This window comes from Zea mays, chromosome 2, assembly GCF_902167145.1.
Source record: "Zea mays cultivar B73 chromosome 2, Zm-B73-REFERENCE-NAM-5.0, whole genome shotgun sequence".
Classification (NCBI taxonomy): Eukaryota; Viridiplantae; Streptophyta; class Magnoliopsida; order Poales; family Poaceae; genus Zea; species Zea mays.
Window position 1 is genome coordinate 175,295,950 of NC_050097.1, and position 14,154 is coordinate 175,310,103.

At 51.1% G+C, this 14,154-nt stretch overlaps 1 pseudogene; it reads left to right on the forward strand.

Annotated features, from left to right (window-relative positions):
- The first annotated feature begins 864 nt into the window (after window positions 1–864).
- LOC103649098 (succinate dehydrogenase [ubiquinone] iron-sulfur subunit 1, mitochondrial-like) lies at window positions 865–1,254 on the forward strand (annotated as a pseudogene).
- The last annotated feature ends 12,900 nt before the right edge of the window (window positions 1,255–14,154 follow it).

Sequence of the window (14,154 nt, forward strand, 5' to 3'; positions counted from 1 at the left end):
CCTCTTTTAAACTGTCAGCCTCTATTTTTATTTAACATTATAATTTACTTGTGGTTCCCATAATTCTGCAGGATTTGCAAGTTAAGTCATCACCACCACAGCCGTCACCACCACAAGCAGCTTCCCTGCACAATGATCCTGCCATAATCCAGGTACTATCCTATCTTTACTACTCCTTAAGACCGTAAGGAGGGCGTCCACCTTGCTTCACCACGCGGCTCCGCCCTCCACCACCCCCGCCAATCTCGCGGGCGAGCCGCGCCCGCCCCATCCCCGCAGGCCGCAGCGTCACCAGCGCCGTCCACGCACTTCCCCACCGGATCCGGCAGTGCGACGCTAATCGCGCCCGCAGTCCACACCCCGGGATCCGGCAACGCGACCCATCCCCACAACCCCTCGTTGCGCGCTTGCCCCAACATTGCCACACGCCGTGGCTAGAGTTCTGCGGCCCCTGCCCCCCAAGATTGCCGCCGTCTCCATCCCCCTCCCGCTCAAGATCTCCGCCGATGGTGTCGGACCCCACACCACCGTCGACACCGCGCTACTCGGCATACTCGCTGCCGTCGACCCACCTCCCTGGCGAGGTCCATGCCAAGATGAAGTCCGCTGTCGTAGCGTCCTCGGATCCACGTCCACCGCGTCACGCAGTCCTTAGGAGCTGATGGTTCCCCGGCGGTGGGGATCCAGACTGTGGTCAAGCGCATGGACGCGTTCAGACAGACGCCCTAACCACCGCTTCGCCTTCGACTCCCTCTGTGAGCAGTCGTGTCGCCGCAATATGATTCCCTCACCTGATCCCTTCGTTTTTTGAAACATTTCGTTGGATTTTGCATTCGTTGCTGTCATGGACGAGGAATCTAAGGAATGAACATCTACGACGACAACGGCCTCGCCTGCCTCACCAAGATCTCCGGCGCCTCCTCCGCGTCCACGGTCTCGCCGCTGCCCCACATGCTCGTCGTCAAGGACCTGGTGGTGGACATGAACAACTTCTATAGCCAGTACAAGAGCGTCGAGCCATGGCTCAAGTGCAAGGACCATCCCCCGCAGTAGGGCAAGGAGATCCCGCAGACCAAGGCCGACCGGGCCAAGCTCGACGGCATGTACGAGTGCATCCTCTGCGCCTGCTGCTCCACCTCCTGCCCGTCCTACTGGTGGAACCCGAAGGAGTACCTCAGCCCGGCCGCTCTGCTCCACGCCAACAGGTATACCACCATCACCGCCACATCGCATCCTTTGTACTGTGATGGATGACTGTTGGGTGGTGTATGCTGGATCTATTTGTTGGTGCTGAATGATGTATTCTTGTTCCATAATTGTGATTTTACATTGGCAGCAACTAAATAATGTATTCTTGTTCCTTTTTTGTTTTTTTTTTGAAAAAAAGGAGAATAATATATGTTTTAGTTGTATCTACATCGCCAGTCTGCACCGCATCTAATGATTTGTTCTAACTGACAGGGACTGAGTTAGCTGACAATAGGCCATTTGATTCCATCCCATTTTTGGTGCATGTAGTGTATCATGTTTCGTTTACCATCTCTATTGTCAAGATCAGAGCTCTGGCTATCTTTTCAAGACCATGCTGGGTGTACAGGTAATCCAGTCCAGAAAATTGTGTTTATTTTAAAAAATGTTATAGTTGGCGGCATGTTATCATACCAAGAAAACATTATTTATGTGTGTTCATCAAGGACCAAGGCCATTCAAGTATAGGTACCCTTGCCATGTGTAACGCCCCGAATTTTGCAGTTGAATTTTTTCTTTTCTTTACTCGCCAAAATTCGGGCGTTACCTTTTCCTTTTCTTTTTCCCCTCGCTAAACCTTGACCTTTTCCAAAGTTCTAGCGGGATTCGGTTTGGAATTCCCGTACGTATAAAAACCCTAAATACTTTATGTTGTTTGATGCACCATGCCGCCCTTGCATTTCTTTTGATTGCTTTGAAAGCGCAATTGCATTCATGTAGAAAGATCGGATTTCGAAAATGTGGAGAAGATCTTTTCTTTCTTTTTTCTCCCTCTCTTTTTCTCTCCTTTCTTTTTCTCTCTCTCCCGCGCCGTGGGCCGACCCCGGCCGGCCCAGCCGCCCCTGGCGCCCCCTTTGGGCCCAAAAAGCCCATGCCGCCCCCCCCTCCCTTTATTTTCCCCAAAACCCCTCAATCCCTCTCCCTCTCTCTCATTTTCTCTCCCTCTCCCTAAGCCGCCGCCCCTACCCCTGCCCTAAGCCGCCGCCGCCCCCTGCCCAACCGCCGCCCTCGGCCGCCCCTGCCGCCGGCCGCCCCTCGCCGTCGCGCCCCTCCCCGGTGAGCTCCCCCCTCCCCCTCTCCTCCCTCCCCCATCCCCTCTCCCCTTTCCCCATGGCCGGTTCGGCCGCCTCCCTGCCGGCCGGCTCGGCCGCCCCCCGCGCCGCCCCCTGCCCCGCCGGTTCGGCCGCCCCATGGCCGGCTCGGCCGCGCCGCCCCCTGCCCCGCCGGTTTGGCCGCCCCACGGCCGGCTCGGCCGCCCCCCGCGCCGCCCCCTGCCCCGCCGGTTCGGCCGCCCCACGGCCGGCTCGGCCGCCCCCTGCGCCGCCCCCTGCCCGGCCGGCTCGGCCGCCCCCCGCGCCGCCTCCCTGCCCCGCCGGTTCGGCCGCCCCACGGCCGGCTCGGCCGCCCCCTGCGCCGCCCCCTGCCCCGCCGGTTCGGCCGCCCCCTGCCCCGCCGGTTCGGCCGCCTCGCCCTCGCCAGCTCGGCCGCCCCTGCGCGCCCCGCCTAGGGCCGGTTCAACCGCCCTAGGGCCGGTTCAACCGCCCCCCCCCCCTTCTTTTTTTTATTTTTTTTTTATTTTATTTTATTTACTTTCTGTGATCATAATTACTGTATTTTAAGTAGTCTAATCACTGTTTATGCTATGGGAAATAGGAAGTTTAATTTAAAATTCCGTTATGCTATTGATTCACGTAGTTAATTGTTTACCCTGTGCAATGTTGATCAACTAAAAGTGATTAGGTTTCCATCAGTATATATAAATATGTATAACAGAATTATTTTGTTAAAAACCAATTGTGTCATTAGTGCATAAGATTTAACCCCCTGCGAGACCTTTCCCGTTTCTTTCTAGCCCCAACAAATGCGTTATCGAATGTCATACTTGATGCATATTCGCTTTATTGGTTATCTTGTATGGTGTACTGTTCTTTTGTATTAAATATGTGGATGTATGTATGTATGTTTGCGCTCGCATAGAGAACGATCCGGTCGAAGAGCCCGAGGAATTCGCAGGAGAAGCCCCTGAGCAGCAGTCGTTTGGTGGAGGCAAGTGTCCTTTGACCTATCTATGTCCTATTCATTCTTTAATTCACCTCCCGCATTACACATTTATACCTAAGGATTGACTAGCTTTTGTTATCCATGTCCTTGTTTACCTACTTGGGTCGGATTATTACTACTTAGTCTGATGCTATTGCTCAACTCTAATCAATGAACATGATGTGATTATCTATGATACGCTGTTTTCCCGTTCTCCTTTATGATTATACTTGTGGTTTTCAAGGGGGCTCGAGCGGTTTCTCGAGTGCCTCTCCGTAAGGACCTGTTCTATGGATGACCGCCCGGGAAAACAGTGCAACCATGAGGGTGGAATGGGGTGCCCTTAGCTGAATAATTAGAGGATCCGGGGTGTAGTTCACTTAGCCGTCGTGCCGTCAATGGGGCTCGGTGTATGCGGCTCGCTCTGCCAAGTTTGGGTTCGCCCCTTGGGGAGGAGTGCGGTGCATTTAGGAAACCTAACGGGTGGCTACAGCCCCGGGGAATCTTTGTAAAGGCTTCGTAGTGAATCCCTGGCCATTCACCTCGGGAGTGAATAAGGGTCTTGCAAGCCCGGGCCAGAGAGGGAATCACGGCTTGTGGGTAAAGTGCACAACCTCTGCAGAGTGTTATGAAACTGATATATCAGCCGTGCTCGCGGTTATGAGCGGCCAAGGGAGCTCCAGTGATTAGTGGTACTTGATCAGAGACATTGTGGTACAGGTGGTTATGAGATTGATGATTCTGGTTATGACTATGGTGCTGGTAAGTGGTATTCTTTCCGTTTGGAAAGGGTACATCGGGTTAATAACTTGGGTTAATGCTAAAACTTGGCTTTCTACTAGTAAGTAATAACCTGACCAACTAAAAGCAACTGCTTGACTTATCCCCACATAAAGCTAGTCCACTACAGCCAAACAGGATGCTTGCTGAGTATGTTGATGTGTACTCACCCTTGCTCTACACACCAAACCCCCCCCAGGTTGTCAGCATTGCAACCACTGCTCAGGCGAAGATGAAGCTGTGGAAGGAGACTTCCAGGAGTTCCAAGATTACGACGAGTTCTAGGTGTGGGTTAGCGGCAACCCCCAGTCGGCTGCCTGTGAAGGCCGTGTTATCTACGTTTCTTTTCCGCACTTTGATTTATTGTAAGAACTATATGGACGTCTCAGACGTATGATGTAATCGACTATTTCCCTTATTAATACTATTTTGAGCACTGTGTGATGATGTCCATATTATGTAACTGCTGTGTACGTGAATAACTGATCCTGGCACGTACATGGTTCGCATTCGGTTTGCCTTCTAAAAACCGGGTGTGACATAAGTGGTATCAAAGCCGTGCTGACTGTAGGACCGCTAACCTAGAGTAGAATGGTCGTTCTAAGGATTATAGACCTCTGTCTCTTCCTTGACTTTGATATCCCTTCAAAAGTTGGTCCTACTGACCAAACCTATGTTCTACTATATATTATACCTTGCTGAAAATCATGTTTTATTCTGATCCTTCATTTACTTATTACTTGCTGGTCATATTAATTCTGTTCTCACCCTTTTGCTTGCGATGTCTTTTGTAGATGGCTCGACTTAGACACACTGCACGAAAGTCAGTCATCCCCTTCTTACCCTCCCGCCTTGCTGAGCGTCCGCTTCGCCGTCCCGTAGCCGGACAGTCCAGCCACTTGGAGAGACTACACCACCGCCTGCGTGAGGAGCAGGAGCGTCGACGACAGGAGCAGCAGAGCTCTTCCTTCTCGCTCCACCAGGAGATAGAGTCTGTGAGGGGCTGCTCCCCTGTGCTTCCTCTGGAGCCGCCCCCTGCACCACCCCTGGGCGCCCCAGCTCCTGGAGTAGCTGCTGGAGGAGACCCAGACGACGGAGATGGCGACGACAGCTCGAGCCACGACACCGACTTCTCTGCTAACCCTGAGCCGGAAGGATGGGTTGCTCGACCCATCACTCGCGACGCTGCTCGCGGGTGTCACTTCCACGATGCGCTCGACACCCTGCTACGTCGGGCATTTGACCGGCATACTTGGTCCGTCGAGTATCGCTGTGTGGTCTACCAGCATAGTCGCGGGGTCTACCCGGACCGCTGGGAGGCGACTTGCTTGGTGCGCTGCCCGGAGGACAGTCTCCAGGGTGCAGAGGCCTGTTCAGAGCACTATTCTATCTCTGAGCGGGACTCAGCTGAGGCAGCCATGCAAGATGCTGCACGGCGTGCGCTTTCGCACTACTGCTCGGTTTTCGGTGGGGCAGCTGACGGTCTTGACCTGAAGTATTACCCCCGCCGTTCATCTGGCAGCACAGGAGGCGTGATTGTCTCACCTGTCGGTGAGGGCAATCCTAGGTTGAGCAGCACAGTCAACCTAGCCGCCGTGCTAAACACGGAGCTGGACCATGCACTAGACGAGCTGAGTAGGGCTCGTGCTGAGATCGCCCTGCTGCGGGCTGAGCGCGCGGAACGTCGTTTTCTGGATGGTGGTTCCCCCGCTCCCGTTGGGACTCAGCACCCGTACCGCTCACCTCAGCGTGGACACCAGTCTTATGGCAATCCCGCCTGCAAGACCAAGATAAACCTAGAACCATAGATCGTTAGAGTTGGATCTTGTAATTAATACGAAATAAATATATACATAGAAGCTTCAGTCTTAGCGTTAGTCTCGGTCTTAGTTAGTTTTAGTTAGACAGGGTAGTTTGCTATATCCTGTGCATTTATGTTTGTCATGATGAACTATGTTTGGTTTGGATCTTTGTAATGATTGTCACCAGAGTGTGGGTATCCCCTGCATTTTGGTTTGCATACTATGTCAATAAAGTTAGTTATATAGTTGGGAAACCCATTATTCTCCTTTCCTCTTTATCTGAGAAGCTGTGTGGTCTGTGTTGGAGATCAGTGAAGATGCTCATCTGTTCAGTGCTGTTGGAGAATTCTCTACTCTTTTCTTATGCTGCAAGCTTTGCCAGATCAGTTCTGATGTGTGGTTGCGTTCTGCAGATGTCAGAGAACAGGCGTAGAGGAGGAAGGCGTGCTCAGCAGGAGCGAGCCGCTCCGCAGGATGAGGTGCCCCAGCAGCAGCACCTGCCGCCCCCGCCCCCGATGTCGATTGAGCAGATGTTTCTGATGCAGACTCAGGCAGTTCAAGCCATCGGTCAGACTCTGGCCGCCATTCAGCAGCAGCAGCAGCAGCAACAGCAGCAAGCACCACCCCAGCCTCAGATGCCTCAGATGCCTAGAGACAAGCGTGCTGAATTCATGAGAGGTCATCCACCAACGTTCGCTCACTCTTCTGACCCCATGGATGCTGAAGATTGGCTGCGCACTGTGGAGCGGGAGTTGCATACCGCTCAGTGCGATGACCGGGAGAAAGTTCTGTATGGTCCCCGTCTGTTGAGAGGAGCAGCCCAGTCATGGTGGGAGTCTTACCTCGCCACCCATGCCAACCCCGACACCATCACCTGGGAAGAATTCCGAGGTAGCTTTCGTCAGTACCATGTGCCTGCAGGTCTGATGACAGTGAAGAAGGAGGAGTTCCTGGCCCTTAAGCAAGGGTCATCGTCTGTCAGTGAGTATCGAGACAGGTTTCTGCAGTTGTCTCGCTATGCTCCTGAGGATGTCAACACTGACGCCAAGCGACAGTACCGTTTCCTGAGAGGCTTGGTTGACCCTCTGCAGTATCAGCTGATGAATCACACCTTCCCGACATTCCAGCACCTGATTGACAGAGCAATCATGACAGAAAGGAAGCGCAAGGAGATGGAAGATCGTAAGCGCAAGATCAGTGGACCCCAGCCTGGAAGCAGCAGCCGTCCCCGTTTCTCAGGCAATCAACCTCAGCAGTTCAGGCAGAACCAGCGTCCACCTCAGCAGCATCAGCAGCGTCAGCAGTATCAGCAGTTCCAAAGGCAGTATCCTCAGCATCAGTACCAGAACCGTCAGAGCAATCAGTCAGGAGGTCAGTTTCAGAAGCAGAATCAGCAAGCACCTCGTCTTCCTGCCCCAGCAAATCAGCAGAACAGTCAGGCAGCACCAGCTCAGGTTGGAAACAGGGCATGTTTCCACTGTGGAGAGCAAGGCCACTGGGTGATGCAATGTCCGAAGAAGGCAGCCCAGCAGCAGTCAGGCCCCAATGCCCCAGCAAAGCAGAATGTGCCTCAGCCTGGAGCAGGCAATCGCTCTCAGCCGCGCTATAATCATGGAAGATTGAATCACTTGGAGGCTGAAGCAGTTCAGGAGACCCCCGACATGACAGTAGGTATGTTCCCAGTCGACTCCCATATTGCAGAAGTGTTATTTGATACTGGAGCAACACATTCTTTCATTACTGCATCATGGGTAGAAGCACATAATCTTCCAACTACTACCATGTCAACCCCCATTCAAATCGACTCAGCCGGTGGTAGAATTCGAGCTGATAGCATTTGTTTAAATGTAAGTGTGGAAATAAGGGGGATAGCATTTCCCGCCAACCTTATAGTAATGGGTACTCAGGGAATAGATGTCATCCTAGGGATGAATTGGCTAGATAAGTATCAGGCAGTTATCAGTTGTGATAAAAGGACAATCAAGTTGGTGTCCCCACTAGGAGAGGAAGTGGTGACCGAGTTAGTCCCGCCTGAGCCAAAGAAAGGAAGTTGTTATCAGATGGCTGTCGATAGCAGTGAAGCAGACCCAATTGAGAGTATCAAGGTTGTGTCTGAATTCCCAGATGTGTTTCCAAAGGATTTACCGGGTATGCCACCAGAGCGGAAAGTTGAATTTGCTATAGAGCTTCTTCCTGGAACCGCCCCTATCTTTAAGAGAGCTTACAGAATATCTGGACCAGAGTTGGATGAGCTTAAGAAGCAGATTGATGAGCTGTCAGAGAAAGGTTACATCCGGCCAAGCACCTCGCCTTGGGCCGCCCCTGTCTTGTTCGTAGAAAAGAAAGATGGTACCAAGAGGATGTGTATCGATTATCGAGCTTTGAATGAAGTCACGATCAAGAACAAGTATCCTTTGCCCAGAATAGAAGATCTGTTCGACCAGTTGAGAGGAGCCAGTGTGTTCTCCAAGATTGATTTGAGGTCAGGTTATCATCAGCTCAGGATCCGACCTTCGGACATTCCGAAGACGACATTCATTACCAAGTATGGTTTATATGAGTTCACCGTGATGTCTTTTGGTTTGACCAATGCGCCAGCATTCTTTATGAACTTGATGAACAGTGTATTCATGGATTATCTTGATAAGTTTGTGGTGGTATTCATTGATGATATTCTGGTTTATTCTCAAAGTGAAGAAGAGCATGCAGATCATTTGAGGATGGTATTGCAGAGATTGCGAGAGCACCAGTTGTATGCAAAGTTGAGCAAGTGTGAGTTCTGGATCAGTGAAGTCCTGTTCTTGGGTCACATAATCAACAAAGAAGGATTGGCTGTGGATCCGAAGAAAGTGGCAGACATTCTAAACTGGAAAGCGCCAACAGATGCTCGAGGAATCAAGAGCTTCATTGGAATGGCCGGATATTATCGGCGATTCATTGAAGGGTTTTCGAAGATTGCGAAACCAATGACAGCGTTGCTAGGCAACAAGGTTGAGTTCAAGTGGACCCAGAAATGCCAAGAGGCCTTTGAAGCGCTGAAAGAGAAGTTGACTACAGCGCCTGTCCTAGTCTTGCCTGATGTGCACAAGCCCTTCTCGGTGTATTGTGATGCTTGTTACACAGGTTTGGGATGTGTGTTGATGCAAGAGGGAAGAGTTGTGGCTTACTCGTCCCGACAGCTGAAGGTTCATGAGAAGAACTACCCAATCCATGATCTAGAGTTGGCAGCAGTGGTTCACGCACTGAAGACATGGAGGCACTATCTGTATGGACAGAAATGCGATGTTTACACAGACCATAAGAGTCTGAAGTACATATTCACTCAGTCAGAGTTGAACATGAGGCAACGAAGATGGTTAGAGTTGATCAAAGACTATGAGTTGGAGATTCATTACCATCCAGGCAAAGCAAACGTAGTGGCAGATGCTTTGAGCAGAAAGAGTCAAGTTAATCTGATGGTCGCTCGTCCGATGCCTTATGAGTTGGCCAAGGAGTTTGACAGGTTGAGTCTCGGATTTCTGAACAATTCGCGAGGAATTACAGTTGAATTGGAACCTACCTTGGAGCGCGAAATCAAAGAAGCGCAGAAAAATGATGAGAAGATCAGTGAGATTCGGCGATTGATTCTAGATGGCAGAGGCAAAGACTTTCGAGAAGATGCAGAAGGTGTGGTATGGTTCAAAGACCGCTTGTGTGTTCCCAATGTCCAGTCTATTCGGGAGTTGATTCTTAAGGAAGCTCATGAGACAGCTTATTCGATTCACCCTGGCAGTGAGAAGATGTATCAGGATCTGAAGAAGAAATTCTGGTGGTACGGAATGAAAAGGGAAATCGCAGAGCATGTGGCTATGTGCGATAGTTGTCGAAGAATTAAGGCAGAGCACCAGAGACCAGCTGGATTGTTGCAACCGTTGCGGATCCCTCAGTGGAAATGGGATGAAATTGGTATGGATTTCATAGTCGGATTGCCTCGCACTCGAGCCGGCTACGATTCCATTTGGGTAGTAGTGGACCGCTTGACCAAGTCAGCCCACTTCATACCTGTCAAGACCAACTACAACAGTGCAGTATTGGCAGAATTGTATATGTCTCGGATCGTTTGTCTTCATGGTGTGCCAAAGAAGATAGTGTCAGACAGAGGAACGCAGTTCACCTCTCATTTCTGGCAGCAGTTGCATGAAGCCTTGGGCACGCATCTGAATTTCAGTTCAGCTTATCACCCGCAGACAGATGGCCAGACCGAAAGAACCAATCAAATTCTTGAAGATATGTTGAGAGCCTGTGCGTTGCAAGATCAGTCCGGATGGGACAAGCGATTGCCTTATGCAGAGTTTTCCTATAACAACAGTTATCAGGCCAGTTTGAAGATGTCACCGTTTCAAGCGCTGTATGGAAGGAGTTGCAGAACTCCGTTGCAATGGGATCAGCCTGGAGAGAAGCAAGTGTTTGGGCCAGACATTTTGCTTGAAGCCGAAGAGAACATCAAGATGGTTCGAGAGAATCTGAAGATAGCGCAATCAAGGCAGCGAAGCTATGCAGACACAAGAAGAAGAGAGCTGAGTTTCGAAGTCGGAGACTTTGTTTATCTGAAAGTGTCACCGATCAGAGGAGTCAGAAGATTCGGAGTCAAAGGCAAGCTAGCACCCCGCTACATTGGTCCGTATCAAATTCTCTCAAAGCGAGGAGAAGTGGCTTATCAGCTCAGTTTGCCAGAGAATTTGTCTGCTGTGCATAATGTCTTTCATGTGTCTCAATTAAAGAAGTGCTTGCGTGTGCCAGAAGAGCAGTTGCCAGTGGAAGGTCTGGAAGTCCAGGAGGACTTGACCTATGTTGAGAAGCCAGCTCAGATCCTTGAGGTTGCAGATAGAGTCACCCGAAGGAAGACCATCAGAATGTGCAAAGTCAGATGGAATCACCACTCTGAGGAAGAAGCAACCTGGGAGCGTGAAGATGATCTGATGGCCAAGTACCCGGAGCTCTTTGCTAGCCAGCCCTGAATCTCGAGGGCGAGATTCTTTTAAGGGGGATAGGTTTGTAACGCCCCGAATTTTGCAGTTGAATTTTTTCTTTTCTTTACTCGCCAAAATTCGGGCGTTACCTTTTCCTTTTCTTTTTCCCCTCGCTAAACCTTGACCTTTTCCAAAGTTCTAGCGGGATTCGGTTTGGAATTCCCGTACGTATAAAAACCCTAAATACTTTATGTTGTTTGATGCACCATGCCGCCCTTGCATTTCTTTTGATTGCTTTGAAAGCGCAATTGCATTCATGTAGAAAGATCGGATTTCGAAAATGTGGAGAAGATCTTTTCTTTCTTTTTTCTCCCTCTCTTTTTCTCTCCTTTCTTTTTCTCTCTCTCCCGCGCCGTGGGCCGACCCCGGCCGGCCCAGCCGCCCCTGGCGCCCCCTTTGGGCCCAAAAAGCCCATGCCGCCCCCCCCTCCCTTTATTTTCCCCAAAACCCCTCAATCCCTCTCCCTCTCTCTCATTTTCTCTCCCTCTCCCTAAGCCGCCGCCCCTACCCCTGCCCTAAGCCGCCGCCGCCCCCTGCCCAACCGCCGCCCTCGGCCGCCCCTGCCGCCGGCCGCCCCTCGCCGTCGCGCCCCTCCCCGGTGAGCTCCCCCCTCCCCCTCTCCTCCCTCCCCCATCCCCTCTCCCCTTTCCCCATGGCCGGTTCGGCCGCCTCCCTGCCGGCCGGCTCGGCCGCCCCCCGCGCCGCCCCCTGCCCCGCCGGTTCGGCCGCCCCATGGCCGGCTCGGCCGCGCCGCCCCCTGCCCCGCCGGTTTGGCCGCCCCACGGCCGGCTCGGCCGCCCCCCGCGCCGCCCCCTGCCCCGCCGGTTCGGCCGCCCCACGGCCGGCTCGGCCGCCCCCTGCGCCGCCCCCTGCCCGGCCGGCTCGGCCGCCCCCCGCGCCGCCTCCCTGCCCCGCCGGTTCGGCCGCCCCACGGCCGGCTCGGCCGCCCCCTGCGCCGCCCCCTGCCCCGCCGGTTCGGCCGCCCCCTGCCCCGCCGGTTCGGCCGCCTCGCCCTCGCCAGCTCGGCCGCCCCTGCGCGCCCCGCCTAGGGCCGGTTCAACCGCCCTAGGGCCGGTTCAACCGCCCCCCCTTCTTTTTTTATTTTTATTTTATTTTATTTTATTTACTTTCTGTGATCATAATTACTGTATTTTAAGTAGTCTAATCACTGTTTATGCTATGGGAAATAGGAAGTTTAATTTAAAATTCCGTTATGCTATTGATTCACGTAGTTAATTGTTTACCCTGTGCAATGTTGATCAACTAAAAGTGATTAGGTTTCCATCAGTATATATAAATATGTATAACAGAATTATTTTGTTAAAAACCAATTGTGTCATTAGTGCATAAGATTTAACCCCCTGCGAGACCTTTCCCGTTTCTTTCTAGCCCCAACAAATGCGTTATCGAATGTCATACTTGATGCATATTCGCTTTATTGGTTATCTTGTATGGTGTACTGTTCTTTTGTATTAAATATGTGGATGTATGTATGTATGTTTGCGCTCGCATAGAGAACGATCCGGTCGAAGAGCCCGAGGAATTCGCAGGAGAAGCCCCTGAGCAGCAGTCGTTTGGTGGAGGCAAGTGTCCTTTGACCTATCTATGTCCTATTCATTCTTTAATTCACCTCCCGCATTACACATTTATACCTAAGGATTGACTAGCTTTTGTTATCCATGTCCTTGTTTACCTACTTGGGTCGGATTATTACTACTTAGTCTGATGCTATTGCTCAACTCTAATCAATGAACATGATGTGATTATCTATGATACGCTGTTTTCCCGTTCTCCTTTATGATTATACTTGTGGTTTTCAAGGGGGCTCGAGCGGTTTCTCGAGTGCCTCTCCGTAAGGACCTGTTCTATGGATGACCGCCCGGGAAAACAGTGCAACCATGAGGGTGGAATGGGGTGCCCTTAGCTGAATAATTAGAGGATCCGGGGTGTAGTTCACTTAGCCGTCGTGCCGTCAATGGGGCTCGGTGTATGCGGCTCGCTCTGCCAAGTTTGGGTTCGCCCCTTGGGGAGGAGTGCGGTGCATTTAGGAAACCTAACGGGTGGCTACAGCCCCGGGGAATCTTTGTAAAGGCTTCGTAGTGAATCCCTGGCCATTCACCTCGGGAGTGAATAAGGGTCTTGCAAGCCCGGGCCAGAGAGGGAATCACGGCTTGTGGGTAAAGTGCACAACCTCTGCAGAGTGTTATGAAACTGATATATCAGCCGTGCTCGCGGTTATGAGCGGCCAAGGGAGCTCCAGTGATTAGTGGTACTTGATCAGAGACATTGTGGTACAGGTGGTTATGAGATTGATGATTCTGGTTATGACTATGGTGCTGGTAAGTGGTATTCTTTCCGTTTGGAAAGGGTACATCGGGTTAATAACTTGGGTTAATGCTAAAACTTGGCTTTCTACTAGTAAGTAATAACCTGACCAACTAAAAGCAACTGCTTGACTTATCCCCACATAAAGCTAGTCCACTACAGCCAAACAGGATGCTTGCTGAGTATGTTGATGTGTACTCACCCTTGCTCTACACACCAAACCCCCCCAGGTTGTCAGCATTGCAACCACTGCTCAGGCGAAGATGAAGCTGTGGAAGGAGACTTCCAGGAGTTCCAAGATTACGACGAGTTCTAGGTGTGGGTTAGCGGCAACCCCCAGTCGGCTGCCTGTGAAGGCCGTGTTATCTACGTTTCTTTTCCGCACTTTGATTTATTGTAAGAACTATATGGACGTCTCAGACGTATGATGTAATCGACTATTTCCCTTATTAATACTATTTTGAGCACTGTGTGATGATGTCCATATTATGTAACTGCTGTGTACGTGAATAACTGATCCTGGCACGTACATGGTTCGCATTCGGTTTGCCTTCTAAAAACCGGGTGTGACACCATGTCTATATTAAGTACGCTAAATCTATCTTCTCGAGGACCAAGGCCATTCAAGTATAGGTACCCTTGCCCTGTCTATATCCTACATTTGAGTTGTTAAAGGTGTTATTTGGCTTGAGCTCTGATTATGCCATGAACATGAGCACAATAACTTATGCCATGAACATGAGCACAATGTCAAATAATATGCAAGCTTCGTTTTCAGAAGTATGCAGTAGCATTCAACATCTTTCTCAAAAACCTCAATCTATTTTTGCTGAGAAGGCTGATGAAAACACTCCTGTTCTTGGAAATCTTGAAGTGGATTGCGGAGAAGCAGGTAGAAAAATTCCAAGTGAAAATTGTGAAGTCTCAGAAGAAGGGGAAATATTGGAATT